This window comes from Rattus norvegicus, chromosome 20, assembly GCF_036323735.1.
Source record: "Rattus norvegicus strain BN/NHsdMcwi chromosome 20, GRCr8, whole genome shotgun sequence".
In the NCBI taxonomy this organism is placed as follows: Eukaryota; Metazoa; Chordata; class Mammalia; order Rodentia; family Muridae; genus Rattus; species Rattus norvegicus.
In genome coordinates, this window is record NC_086038.1 from 54,740,193 (window position 1) to 54,756,116 (window position 15,924).

The 15,924-nt window shown below is 37.4% G+C and overlaps 1 pseudogene; it reads right to left on the bottom strand.

Annotated features, from left to right (window-relative positions):
- Window positions 1-13,221: 13,221 nt before the first annotated feature.
- Pitpnc1-ps1 (phosphatidylinositol transfer protein, cytoplasmic 1, pseudogene 1) lies at window positions 13,222-14,317 on the bottom strand (annotated as a pseudogene).
- Between the last annotated feature and the right edge of the window lie 1,607 nt (window positions 14,318-15,924).

Sequence of the window (15,924 nt, forward strand, 5' to 3'; positions counted from 1 at the left end):
AGGGGGATGTTTGCCCGGAAACCGGGAAAGGGAATAACACTCGAAATGTATATAAGAAATACTCAAGTTAATAAAAAAAAAAAATTGGATTTTGCTAAGTAAATAAATTAGCTAATTACAAAAATAAGCTATGTGGATAACCTATGAAATTATAAAAATGAGTATCATTTAATCAATTTTATGACATTGTACATTAATATTCTACAAAGTCAATACATTTCTTTGCCATGAAAATTTAGTATCTACTTTATGAAAAACAAGACACTTTACATAAATTTTCAACTCTTAGTCATATATCACCATCACTGACTTGAAATTTTTGCTTTCATTCAGTTCCTGGTGTTTCTATCAAACACCACGAGAGACAAGGTTACAAATGTAATGTCAATTTTTGTTTTATTTTTATCAATCCACAGGAATCACTTTACTCTCCTTCTGAAGAAGCTTCCTTCAAGATAGTGGGATATGTCTAAGAGAAAAATAGCAGGGAGTGGGAAGCCACCTTTGAATGTGTCTGTATACCTATGCATACGTAAGATTAGAGCTAAGTGTAGAAATGCATTCTGGGATTCCCTGCATCAGGAAGCCAAAACCAAAGGATCTGTAAACCCAGCAGTTCCAGGCTTGCCGGGCAATACAATGAAGTCTTGTTTCACTTAATTTTTCAAAATTTTTGTTTATTCACACAAAGTCTTCAAAACATCTAACTTCATAAATTTAGAAAACTTCATGCTTTTCAACATTATACTCACATTTGTGTTCGTATATGTAGAATGATGTCATTATGCAGTAAGGTGGGTCCAGGATAAGGTACAACCTATCATTGGATGAGAAGAAAGGGTACGTGGGGAAAAGTCTAGGAAGGACAGAGGAGGAAGAGGAGTAAGACAATCAAGATGGAGGCAATGGCAAGCACATGATCCAGATTCAAGTAGACCGCGTCGATTTTGTCTTGTCTAGATGGTTGGTTTAAATCTTTATTAATTGGCAGTGAATTTATTGTGTGAATATATTGTGGATTGGGAATTTAACATGTAAATTTAATTGCTAAATTACAAGGTTCCAGAACTTTGATGTACCAGGCTAAAAAGGACAGTGTGTGAAATGGCTGAGAGGCAGTTGGAGCATGTGGATCTGGTTTTGTTGCCCACGAGGAGTGAGAACATGCAGGGCCCGCAGAACAAGGTGTGTGTGTGTGTGTGGTGTGTGTGTGTGTGTGTGTGTGTGCGCGCGCGCGCACGCGCGCGCCAGATATGGTAACTACTGCCCAGGGGACCACGCAAAGTGGGCAGTTTAAAGGGAGACAGCCGGGAGAGGGCAGCTTGCAGACCGCATGGTAGATTAGCAGCCGGAGTGAACAGATCCCCCTTGCAGGAACTGATAGAAAGCTATTTTTTTAAATCATACCACAACAATTATACATATTGATATGAACAAGATCAAGAATAGAGATTTCGCTCGTTCTGTAACGGTAGAATATAGACTACTAACCACATTCCAATTTTTAGATCAATGGCTTTCTTATTTCAACACTGGGTCTCTCCATATCACTATTAACTTCATATTTATTTTCCTGTTATGCAAATCACTTAAGCTTTCTCAGTACTCTTTCTGTGCAATGAGAAATATAAAACACATCCTTTTTTAACATTGTAATTGTTATTATCTCTTAATTATGTATAATATACTACAAGTTGTCTAAGGGCAGTGATATGCAGGACTATCCAGAAGTAAAATAAGTTTACACAAATAAATAAAATTTAAAAATTAAAACAAGAAAGGAAAAAATGATATGATCTGTGTGCTGGTTGAATGGTAAACTTTTTAAAGCAGTCAAATACCCATTCACTAATACATTGAAAATCATATAAAACTATGATTAAGTGTTACATAGTAGAAAGAGATGATGTTCTTTTACCAGTAGAACAAAAACTTGTTGAGGAAGGTAAGTGTTACTTTTGTTGGTGAAAGTGCTAAAATAAATAACACTATTTAAGAATATACCAGATTTCTCAGCTCTAATTTTCAACAACAGTGAAAATGAAGAATATGGTGGTTTGAATATGTTTGGCCCATGGGAAGCAGCACTAGGAGAAGGTGTGGCCTTGTTGGCATGGGTGTAGCCATGCTGGAGAACGTTCATCACTTAATGGGGTGGGCTTTGAGTCCCTGTGCTCAAGCTCTGCTCAGTGCAGAAGAGACAGCCTCTTCCTGGTTGCCTGTAGACGACAGACTCCTTTCTGGCTGCCTTAGACTCCTTTAGAACCAAATCTGCCCGCATGATGTCATTCATACTTCCAACCATGATGAAGATAAACTGAACCTCTAAAACTGTAAGCCAGTCCTAATTAAATGTTTGCTTTTATAAGAGTTGTCTTGGTCATGGTGTCTCTTCAAAGCAATGGAAACCCTAACTAAGGCAAAGAGCGAGACTTTCTGTGTTCTGTTTGAGGAGAGCCCTGGTTATAGTGTGCCATCATGCAATATTTGCACAAGAGCCTGCTTTATCATCCGGTCCAAGCTCTTTGACGTCACTAATTCCACAAAAATTTATGATAATCACTTTATGAGTAATTGACAGTATATTTATTTCTATACTGTAAACTGAAACAAAATATGACATATCATTAAACATTTAGCAATATGCCTATTTTCTTGGGCCAAAATCAGTAAAAATGAAAAAAAAAGTTGATATTTTATTCTAAGGACATTATAGAAGGTATTTAATTTGACCTCAACATTTAAATAGTCAAAATATGCATAATTCACTTAACTTATACAATAACCTTCTTAAAGTAAAATTTTAATTTCACAATTATTCTTAGAGGAGTTAAATAAGTTTGGTTATAATGTAGAGGAGTTGTTAGTGTTAGATGTTAAAGCTTGTGCTAGAGACCAGGAGGACTGAATCCTATGCAATAGCTCATGATACATTGCTTATTGTCTAGTGTTTCTAATTTGAAAAAAGAAGCATACTTGCTATTAAATATGTAGCTATGAAATAGATCAAGACCTTGGCAACTTTCCTCAAAGATGAGGAAAATAACTATGCGATGTGCTATCTTAATAAAACTAAGGATGTTCCGTGTAAATGAATGTATAACATAATAGAGGGGGAAGAAAAGAGGAAGAGGTGGGGGGCAGGAAAAGATGGTCTCAAAAGAAAGGTGAAGATGTGATTACTTGTTTCTGTTCTTATCCTTCATTATAATTGTTGTCATCTTCATTCTTTTTCCTATTCCTACTAATTCAAAACAACCATATAACAGGAACCAGCTGCTTACACCACCTTCATAGGGTGTTACTACTAGAGTGGATAGCTTGATGTTTAAGGAAAAATTCCATCTGCCTTTTTGCTTCTTTACTCCTAAAGTGGTTTTCCCAAAACCATTTTCTGAAATTTTTCATGTTTTGTTTTTCTTGTTTACATAGCTTCTAGATGTAGCATGTTCCCATCATGTACCACTGGAAATGATCACCTCATCCCAGATAGTGTCTGTCTTTGTTACTTCATGCAATCTTTACTAGCTCTTACCTCCTCAGTCTTAGGACAACGCTTCTCATTCTTCAAGTGTACATTTCCCCATTTCTGTTTGATTTCCCATCTGATGTCTTTGAATTAATTCCAAACCCACAAAAAAGTTCTTATTCACTCTCCTGACTTCTCCATTCTCTGACTTGCTCTGTGCCCTGAAGATGGTAAATGGTATTGACAGATACTTTACTTTCAGGCTTACCATTGTGCTTAGGAGATTGGGGATCCTGAAAATAAATTTAAAAGGGGGGGGCAAAAGAACTCAGGGTATTTTCTCTGAGTCCCCCATCCCTCTATTTTAATTTCTTCCTTTCCAGAATTATCTCCTTGTAGATTCCAAACCACTTGAGATGCTTCTGTCCCAATGCAATAGTTATAAGTGTGGTGGTTATTCCAGCTGTGACTAATATAGAAGGACAACATGACCCTGTCCCTGTAGTTTTACATACTTTTCTCACCTTTGAGTGTGTGAACTCAAAGTTTTATTAAAGTCTTACATTTCAGATGAGTATGGCACCTGTTTGTCCAGATCCTGATGATGCCTATCACCACCTCACTGTCTTGTTTACTCTACTTCTCACTTACCTAGAAATGGGGTTTATTTCCCAATACAACTTTTACAATATGGTATGATATATCTTGATCTGACTTTTTGGACTTAACAACTTACACCTTCTCGAACTCCACCACTGCTCCCCATTTTTTTAAAGCAAAAATCAAAATATGAAAACTTGGTGTTATTCAACTAATCTGACAAAAGGCCATAACATCTTTTTAAATACATTTCCCGTCATCTACCATGTTTCTTAAATACACAGTGGGCTCCAGTTGCAATCAACTACACAATGCATACTGATTTCCCCAGTAGAGCTTTGTTCTAGTCCTTCCTTCAAAAGTCAAATCTTGTCCCTCTGTCTACCTACTGCCCTAAAGTGATAGAAATACGAGTGTACATATCATGTGAATTTGTTCACTTAGACTTTTGACCTAGGTTGTGGTATAACACATAGAAATTACATGATTGCCCAGCTATTAAATCAATGTTTAGAACTTTGTATTATTGACTACTAAAAGGAGGGACTTTTCTCACCTATGTAATCATTGCATATCATGTGGAACAAGGGACACACAGAAATGTAATATATAGGTTTTATTCCACACATCACTTTGAAAGTTAGAAGAGTTTTGTCATAAAGACTAAGATAAATGTCAAATTCCAAAATGCCAACTAAGGACTCAAGATGACAAATAGTATCTTCTGACTTATATGTTATGTGCTAGGTCTCTGCTTCACAGAATCCAGGGCAAAGCAGTCAGATTTTGTTTTAAATAGTAGTAACATAAACAGATAAGATTCTGCAAGTTACCCTTTATTTTTCATGCTACTCATTCTGTCCAAAGTCAAGTAATTAATGACTTATTTTATATAAAAATACAGAATATTAGAGAATTTTAGAGATTAAATAGGAAGTCTGTCTATTGTTTAATTCACTAGTACAGTTAATCAACATTAAATAGGAATTTGAAGAGTACCCAATATGCCCAGTATGTAGAATCAACAAATTATACTTAATCGAAGCATTAAAAATAGCTCAAGGTAATAGTTGAGAAAACATGTTTTAATACCTTTCCTTGGAAATAAAGAAGTGTAAGAATGTCTACTTTTACTATTTATTCAACATAGCACTGGAAATCCAATGCAAGAAAGAGAAATAAAGAACATTTATTGGAAGAAAAAAAAAGTCAAATTCTCATTATTTTCAGATATCATGATCTCATGCAAAGAAAAACTCATTCATCCACCAAAAGTGAATCAACAAGAAACTGTTAGAACTAATTAAGTCATAAAATTTTAGAATATCAAATCAACACACAAAATGTTGTAGCATTGTTAATCAGAAATAACAGATGACTGAAACTTGAAATAAAGAAAGCAATTTCATTCACAAACTCTATAAAATAACACAACTCACCTAGAAATAAATTTAAATAAAACACCAACGAAGCAAATTAAAGACATTCACACCCCTGAAAACATAAAGATATCCTGTGTTCATGGACTGGAAAAATCAATATTATTTAAAAGTTGATACTATAAAAAGTAATTACAGATTCAATGTACTTCCTATCAAAACACTAATGGTGCTATTCACAGAAATCAAAGACAATATCCTAAAATTCATATGGAAAAGAAAAAGGAAGCTCAGTAGGTACTAGTTGTAGTAGCAATTCTATAGAGGTAATAGCTCTATAGAAACTAGAAGCACATCTACACTTCTAAAATCCACTGATTTAGATGAAGATGCTAAGAATACATACTGTATGACTATTTTTAAAAATGTGGTGAGGGAATGTGTGTTCACACAGAGAAATGTTTAAAACCAGGAACTAAAAGAAAATAGAGGAATTATCAGGACACTAGAAGAAATAAAGGTTTTCATTAACAAGAAACCAGAAGCTGCCAAAGACAACTGAAAATACACAAAGATTAATCAAACTAAAAGGCATCTCTTTAGGAAATTAATAACTGATAAAGAAACAGCTTATAGGCAATCAAAACGTATTTGTAAACTACTCATCTTGTAATTCTGGAAAACATTGTCTGGTAAAGAATACATAACAAATCCCCAAACTCAACCCACAATGAATAATAATAATAATAATAATAATAATAATAATAATAAATTCTGATTGGAAATAGGTCAAAAACCTAAGAAGACATATATGAAAATGTGTGACATCATTAGTCAGAGAAAACATGCAGCAAGATCCCAATGAGCTAACACCTTGACTCAGCAAGAGTGGCTATGAATAAAAAGCTAAAAACTGGCAAGGATATATAAAGGAAACTCTGGCACACTGTTCTTAGGAATACAAATTACTACAATGCTTATGGAAACAGACTAAAGGCTCTTCCAAAAGTTAGAAATAGAACTACCATATGATCCAGGAATCCTTTATTGGTTACATACCAAGGAACATGAAATAAGTATGTAAAATTGATGTCTGCCTTCTCGTACTCATTGTAACACTACTGAAAATAGAATAGGAATAGGAATAGGAAATTAAAACAATTCAAATGTCTGTCAGCTAACTATTGGATATGAAAATGTGATACATAGATGAAATAGAATACCATTTAACCTTTAAAAAGAATGTAGCCATGCCATTTAGGGCACTATAGCTGGAACCAAAGATTGCACTAGGTGAAGAATCATATAAAATTTTATCCTAGCATCTTACAGGCTATATTCAGGTGAAGCTGAATGTCTACTTCCCAGCCACCAGTTGTCAGAAATTACTTGAAGTACCTGATATATGCAAACATCACACTTTGTTGGAGATGTTCATATTAACAGAAGTAGCTGCTGATTCTTTGGGTGAAATATGGTCCAAATCAGTGATAGGAACAGCAAACAAGGGTTTCCTGTGACCCAAAGAGGGAGTGAGTACTATTGAGTAAGTGTCATTTTTGTTCTAGACCAAGGAGAACTGGTGAGAGGAAGCACATGTCAGTTCCCTGATACATTATAGATGCCAATTTGAGTGTTCTCCACTTGGTTATTGTAGAAGAAAAAGACACACAGACTGATAGGCAGACAGATTAGAGACATTCCTATTTCTGGACTGTTGTATGTACAGTGCCTCAGTGGTTGGGATCTAAAAGAAGTATCAGAACCTGGAAACTTTTCTGTTGCGGTATAATTAATAAAACTGCTGGGAGGCTTCCCACAAGTTCCCACTCCATGCAGATCTACACACTGTTTCTCTGTCAGCTGCTTTCACACACTGTCCCCTTAGCGGGTTGTTACCATGCCTGACACACACATCTCATTCTGTGGGCCGTGCTGTTTTGTCCCCACGCCACGCTAGCCCCAAGCATTCTATAGCCTAGCACAGCTTCCTGTCACAGACTCTGCTCACATTCCCAACAACCTTAAGTCATGACTCAACAAAGTGTAACCCTACAACCAGATTTATATGTTAAATGCTCAGTCTACAATACATCCACACAATTAACTATTGATAAGGATATAAACTGCCCACATAGACAAGATAAATTTGCCTATAGAAATCCATCCCTTAAGAAATATTCATAACAGCCTGTATCTATGTAGAGTTGCATTGAGAGGGCATTTAAACTGCTGGGGGAAATCATGATCCCCAACCTCAAGCTGTATTGCAGAACAATCATGATAAAAAATAAATAAACTGTATGGTATTGGTACAGAGACAGGCAGGTAGATCAATGGAATGGAAATGAAGACCCAGAAATGAACCCAGACACCTATGGTCACTTGATATTTGCAAAAGGAACTAAAACTGTATAGTGGAAAAAAGACAGCATTTTCAACAAATGGTCTTGGTTCAACTGGAGAATGTAGAAGAATTCAAATTGATCCATTCTTATCACCTTGTATTTAGTTCAAGTCCAAGTGGATCAAGGACCTTCACATAAAACCAGATACACTGAAACTAATAAAAGAGAAAGTCTGGGAGAGCCATGAATATATAGGCATAGGGGAAATTTTCCTGACCAGAACAGAAATGGTATATGCTCTAAGATCAAGAATTGCCAAAGGGAACCTCATAACTGCAAAGCTACTATAAGGCAAAGGATATTGTCAATATGACAAAATTGCACACAACATATTGGGAAAAGATCTTTACCAATCCTATATGCAATAGAGGACTAATATTCAATACATACAAGGAACTCAAAAAGTTAGACTTCAGAGAGCCAAATAACTCTATTTAAAAAAATAGGGGCCAGAGCTAAAGAAAGAATTCTCACCTGAAGAATATTGAATGGCCAAGAAGCACCTAAAAAATGTTCAACATCCTTAGTCATCGGGGAAATGCAAATCAAAATAACCCTGAGATTCCATATCACACCAGTCAGAATGGCTAAGATCAAAAACTTAGGTGACAACAGTTGCCGGCAAGGATGTGGAGGAACACTCCTCCACTATTGGTGGGATTGCAAACTGGTACAACCCCTCTGGAAATCAGTCTGGACGTTCCTCAGAAAACTCAACATTGTACAACCTAAGGACCCAGATATACCACTCCTGGGCATATACCCAAAAGATGCTGCAAAATATAGCAAGGACACATGCTCCACTATGTTCATGACAGCCTTATTTATAATAGTCAAAAGCTGGAAAGAATCCAGATGTCCTTCAACAGAGGAATATAGAAAATATGGTACATCTACACAATGGAGTACTACTCAATTATTAAAAACAATGACTTCATGCAATTCACAGGCAAATGGATGGAACTACAAAATATTATCCTGAATGAAGTAACCCAATCACAAAAGAACACACATGGTATTCACTCACTGATAAGTGGATATTAGTCCAAAAGCTCAGAATACTCAATATACAGCCCACAGGCACCATGAAGCTCAAGAAATTGGAAGACCAAAGAATGAATGCTTTGGTTCTTCTTAGAAAGGAGAACAAAATATTCACAGGAAGAAATACAGAGACAAATTGTGTGGCAGAGACTGAGAGAAAGGTCATCCAGAGATGGTCCCACCCTGGGATCCATCCCATCTACTGTCACCAAACCCAGACAATATTGTGGATTCCAAGAAGTAGTTGCTTACAGGATCTTGATATAGCTATCTCCTGAGAGGCTCTACTAGAGCCTGACAAATACAGAGGCAGGTGCTCACAGCCAACCATTGAACTGAGAACTGGGTCCCTTATGGAGGAGTTAGAGAAAGGACTGAAGGAGCTGAAGAGGTTTTCAACCCCATAAGAAGAACAACAATATCTACCAACCAGACCCCCCTAACCCCGCAGAGCTCCCAGAGACTAAACCACCAACCAAAGAGTACACATGGAGGGACCCATGGCTCCAGCAACATATGTAGCAGAAAATGGCCTTATTGGGCATCAATAAGAGGAAAGGCCCTTGGCCCTTTGACCACTCAATGCCCTGGTGTAGGGAAAAGCCCAGGGAGCTTGTGGATGGGTGGGTGGGTAGGTGGGTGTAGGAACACTCTCATAGAGGCAAGGGGAGGAGGGAATGGATAGGGGGACTCTAGAAGGGAAATAAGGAAAGGGGATAACATTTGAAATATAAGCAAAATATCTAATTAAAAGGAGAAATGTAAACAAATAAAGTGATTAATTAAGAAAAGAAATCATAATGTTTGAGGTGTTGCTTACGTTAAACCTGAATTAAACTGTGTAAACAGTGGTACATATATGGTAAACAGTGGCAAAGGCATATGCATTTATGTTTTGTGTATCAGCTTTCCTTGTGTATTGAGGTGTCCTCATACCTTTACAGAATCCCCCTAAATAACACAGTAGGCAATGCATCCAAAAATATCAATTTCCAGGTGAGAAGTTTTTCTTCTTCTTTTTTACCATGTTGAAAATTTCCACTGAACTATTATTGTTTTTCCCAAGAACCTAATCTGAATCCCTGTCCTCTGTCTCACTTGTCTCTATTGATCAGTTCAGTAATGTCTGCTAGAAATTGAGAGTATAAGATATATTCTATGTGACCGTAGGAAGTCTTTTAAAAAATATTCTCAGCAAACAAGAAAAAAAGTCAAACCAGAAAAAAAAGGAAAATACACACACACACATTGAAAACATCAGAGACATTCACTTTAGATTTTACATCATTTTGAATGGAGAGTCTGATGCTCCAAAAGGATCTAAATCGAACAAGAAATGGCCAACTGCTTTCTCTGTCTCCCCTCCCTGAAAATGTTTATATTTGGTGCCTTGTCCAATCAATTGTTTGGTTCTTAACCTTTAGTCTAGAAGACCAGTGCAGTTTTTGTTCAGAAATACCAAATTCCTCAACATGGTCTAGCTTTCAGTTATGCGTTCTGCTTCACAGAGAAGGAATACAAAGCTTGCCTCTGTGAGGTACAGATCCAGAAAAACTTAATTGAATGCCAGGCACAGTGAGACCCCAGAGAGCCTTCTCCTTCAGCTGAGTGACCTTGAGTGGCTCCAGCAGCCTGAGGCCAGACCTGAAACAGTGTATGATTCTATTTGTGCCTAGCTACTGAGAATAGCTCACTGGAACCTTCAGTTTGTATCTAACCTGGAGAGTAATCATCCCTGTCTGTGGTGTTACAATGACACCAAAAGCAGTATTTAGTTTCTCCTGCTGAGTTCAAAATGTCGGAAGTAAAAAGAAAGAAGAGATGTGCCGAGATAACGGCAAGGCATGAAGTGGGGGATTATTTTTAAACTAATTATCAGATGAGAAAGAGAAGACAATGCCATTTCTAAATGCTGGAAGTGAGAATAAATAAAAAGGCAAACTAACATCTACTAGATATATCCATAAATACAGCAGAGAAAAAATAAATCAGTGAAATGAAGCACACCAGAGAATGTGCCAACCGAGAAAGGAGCAGAGGCTTGGCTGACATTTCTATCTAGTGTGTGAGCCTCCCTAAATCCCTTTTCCTGTGTGTTTTCATCTAACACTTGCCTCAGAGGACCAATTCTACAGCATGCTGTAAAAACAAGAAAGGAGAAAAGAGTGAATGGCCAGAACTAGTGATAATAAGGATGTAGACACAGGAAGCATTTGGAGATAGCATATTCTTAACAGGACAGACCTCATTTCTAAAGGTATAAATCCATCATTTTCATCATCCTATTGGAACAAAGGAAATGTTCAAACCTGAGTATTGGCTATTGATCTTTCAGCAGAAATATCTTTTCTTTGCCTTTAGTTCCTAAACGAATACCTTAGCTCAAAACGAAACAAAAATAGGAATTTGCTGTCATTGGTGGCAGAAATCACAACGTCTTATTTGTGCAAAGCTATGTTGCAAAATAAAATTTAAAGTCCTCCTCTAAATACAAAGTCAGGGTGATGATGTCTTTCTGGTGTTTTGACATAACAGTAGTCTGCATTCATGGTCTCTGGCTTTGCCTGAAATTCCTACCTCTATCCTCAGATCATTTCATATGTGAGAACATAGGAGTTATTGACGAATTCAGTAACCACAGGAACCATATGTGTATGTCTTAAACCCTGTCCTTACAGTATGACCTTATTTATATGAAGACCTAATGTAACTATTAACTATTTAACATGAGGACTGCTGGAGTTGGAAAACCCTTCATCCAGTCCAATTGAAATCCTTGACAAAAGGTATACTACAATGTCACCAACCACACACACACACACACACACACACACACACACACACACACACACACACATACACACACATATATATATGGAAGGGTATTGCAAGCCTGGGGATCAGGAAAGCAGCTTGCACCTTGTCTTTCCCTGGCATTCTTGGTGGGAACACTACCAATCAACACATTTATTGTATGCTTGCAGCTCCGAACTGTGAGTCTATACACTTTGGTTATTTAAGTCAATCATTTTGCAGTTCTGGGAACTAACAGCATGGGACCGTATGTGCTGGATAGATGGATAACTCAGAGCTTTGCTTACTGCCCTTCTCACTTATGGGAACTAAGATGATTAGTCTCACTTTACATCAAACCTTGTAGATTACAAATTGTTCAATGACAAAGCCATCTAAGACCAAATTAACTATTACACTGGAACACTATCAAGGAATCCAGTTTTGGAAAGTTCTGAAGTACTAAAAATTCATGCAAAAATAAACATAAAAGTTAGTTTAATCTGTAACTACTGAGTCTTACCATGACAGAGGTACAACATTACCATGGCAAATAGAACCTGGAATACAATGTATCTACTTTCATGGTTAAACCTGCAATTGTCATTATAATTCTGAAATACGACATAACACAGGGAAGAACACCCTCTACAGGACCTTGACCAGAAGCCTCAACAAACAAGAAATTTACATGCTGCTTTTTTTTGACACAAACTTTAAATTAAATTAAATTTTTGTAAAAGGTATAAAGACATTAATTGCACTTTGAGACTCTAGAAGTTGGCTATTAAATTTTTCAAAAATTTAAGAAGTTAATTAGGCCCCAAATCCTGAGACAGAATAAAACAAAGTAGGAATATTGATAACAACTGCAATTCAGGTATTGGTGGTCAGCAGTCACAAATTATAACAGTTAGCCATGTGACACCTAAGAATATTTTTTCTTTTTGTTGTTGAGAATTTCAGGTTTCCTGGTAGGAAATTGATGTCATTGTCTTACCACACCTTACCCCCTCACCACCACCCCAAAAAAATAGACTTCATGGTTTCTCATCCATTCATCTTTTTACCACTGAGGTCCACATCAGACTCTTCAAACCCACCAAACAAGGCTTCCTCTCTGGCCCAGATCTAAAGCTATAGACGATTCTGAGGGTTTTGTTTGATTGATTGTTTTTGAGACAGTGTCTCATTATAACCCAGGCTGGCCGCAAATTCTGTATCTAGCTGAGGTTGATCCCCAACTTCTAATCCTCCTGCCTAGTTCACCATTGCTGGGATGGAGTCCAGCAGCTCTTTACCCACTGAGCTTTGTCCTCAGCCCATGTTGTCTTTTGTTTATTCTAAATCTTACTTTTCACATTCACTATAACGCTACATGGCACACATAGGGGTTCTTGCTGTGAGATTATTTAACCACATGAACAATATGAGATCCAAGAACACATCTTAGTGAAGAGGCAGTCTTTACCTCTACCGGAGGATTCTTAAAAAGACTACAGTGAAAATGAAGGACCCAATGGGATGTTCACATGGAGTCACATGATTTGGGCCAACATGGCTTTTCAGAAGCCTAGACGCCAGGTAAATTCGGGGTGGCTCTTTTTCTCTGGATCTGAAAGTGTGAGCGTCTCTGGAGCAGATTTTTTTCCGGTACCGGTCTTTGGGAATGGACAGAAATTCTGGTATATCTGTGGAGAGAGGGGTAGATGGGGATGGGGCGCAGCGCATTAGGGAAAGCAGTAGGGTGATGCTGTTGACAGAGATGGCAGGTGAGAAAATGCCAATCTTCTGCTTGGTGGCTTCCTGAGTGGCTAATTCTAATTCTTGCACTTCATCCATCATCATTTACTGGTCTGTGCATGGCTCTCTGTGTCAATCATCCACAGAGGAGGAGTGCTGATTGCATACGTATCTGTTGGTTTGTTCATGCATGTTTTTCTCATATTCCTGACCATCATCCATTGTCATATTCTACCACTCTTCAACCCACTCGAAGGCCTGTCTGTGTTCAATCTGCAAGATGTCTCAGACCACCTTGTGCATAAATTGTTCCACTAGGGTCTGAAGGCTTTACACCTCGAACATGACAATTACCAGCTTGTAGGATCACATGATAGGTTGATGGTTGTCTTGTCAGCCTTCTCTTAGCTGCCCTCGGCCTGTCTTCCCAGACTTGAAGTATTTAGGATCCTCGGATTCTTCGTAGTCTGGAATTTCATCACAGGCGATATCTATAAAACACACTTCTCCCTTGAGGTCTTGGCTTCACTGTCAAAAAATACCGTTGTTATTTCCCTTGTCTTCATACTTGGTTTCTATGTGGATGGAGAATTTCGAAAGGAAGGAACAAGTGTATTCTGTGATGATGCATGGGTTCCACACCTTCTCAGTCACATAAAATATTTTGGGAATAACAGCTCTGGCCCAACTAGGCCATTTGCTGTTGAGATACACTCTCTTCTCAGTGAAATGCCCATTGCATGGTGAGGGTTCTCAAAGAGCTCACTCTGCATGACCTTTATTCCTTCTCCCCGGTCACTGTGCTCATGGTTGATCATATACAGCGGTCCGATTTTGTAGTCCTTAACAGTGAGCCGCATGCAGATTTGCAATTTGTTCATTAGCCTGTTCCTGCCGGCCACGGACTCTGGGAAGGAAGGGGTATCCCAACAGATGAGCAAGGCTAACACCCAGGGGAGGTGTAAAGACACTGGGAACCAGGGAACAAAGCAGCCACAGGAGCCTCAGCTCCTAACTTACACACTGCTGTCTTAACAGTCCCTTAATAAATATTGTCTCCTAAATATGAATGCGATTAGCATTACATTCAGGAGAAAACTAAATCTTATAAGTTGCCTGTTTCTAATGTAATAAGTTGCCTGTTTCTAATGTTTTGCTTTAAGACAACACCTAGTAAATGGAAAAATGAGAAGATAGGATGTGTGCATTATTACATTGAGAAGAACAGATAGTATGCTTGATCTTCGTCAAAAGGCCAGGAAGCAATGGCATGGGTATTCTATGCTACGTCATCATCGTTAGCCTTGTAGAATTTCTTAAACTATAGACTAAGTATTTTAGTCTTGTTTGTTGATACAGTGTGTACATGCATAATATAGTTTACATTTTAAAGGTACAATCCTATTATCAGTGTCATCTGTCCTTAAAATTTGTACAATTATATAATCTTCATCCAAAACGACAAGCAAAACAAATCTATGCCCTATTCCCACAAAATCTATTTTTATTGCCTCTGTTTGATTTCTCCCTCTCCTCCTGTTACCAGACAACACTGATTTGATTCTGCCCTGGTGGGTTCTGTTTTTAAGGTGTCATATAAATCAGTCATCTAATACATAGTTATTTGAAACTAGCTTTCACCCAACATGATTGCTGTCTTAGATAAAAACAAATCACTACATGTTTCTATAGTCCACTTCCCAGTGTGCCTGAGAATTGTTCAATTTTATGGATAGACTATAGTTTGTACATCCATCCTCCAGCTGAAGAACACTTGAGTCATCCCAAATTTGACTGTTACAAAGACATTATAGCTATTATTACATACTTTTTGATGCTTTTTCTTGAACGAATTGTCTAAAATTTGGAATGCTGGGAATACAGTAAGCATCTATTCCACCTCACAAGCAATGTCCTAGTGTTTTTCACAGTGATTGCGGTATTTTGAATCTGGGATCAGCAGTGTACTAGAAGTCAAACTGCAGGGTTAAAGTTGTAGCTCACAGGTATGTTGTGTGCCTTTGCTCGACAGACAGCACCCAAACAGAGAGATGTCTCAACTGTTCTATTTTTGATAACACTTACTACTGCCACATTTCCTGTTTGCATTTTATCTGTTCTAGTGACCATATAACTATAAATTTGTGGTACATTAATAAGAAATAAAATATTATTTAATATTATCAATATTTCTTTGTGAAATATATATTTAAATATATTATCATTTTGGAAACAAATTGTTTGTTCTTACTATTGCCTTGAATAGTTCTTTTCATATTTTAGATACTAATCTATTAGAAAAAAATGGATTTGAAAGTCTTTTTACCCATTCCATTGCTCGTTGTTTGATTGGAAGAAGATTTGTGTGGCCATACATGAAAGCAAGAAGTTTCTAGGACTCACACTTTTCGGATTACCATACCAGGACCCATCAGAGCTTTGCCTGCTCAGACCTGCCTACCCTGAAGAGTCAGGAAAATAACGGCAT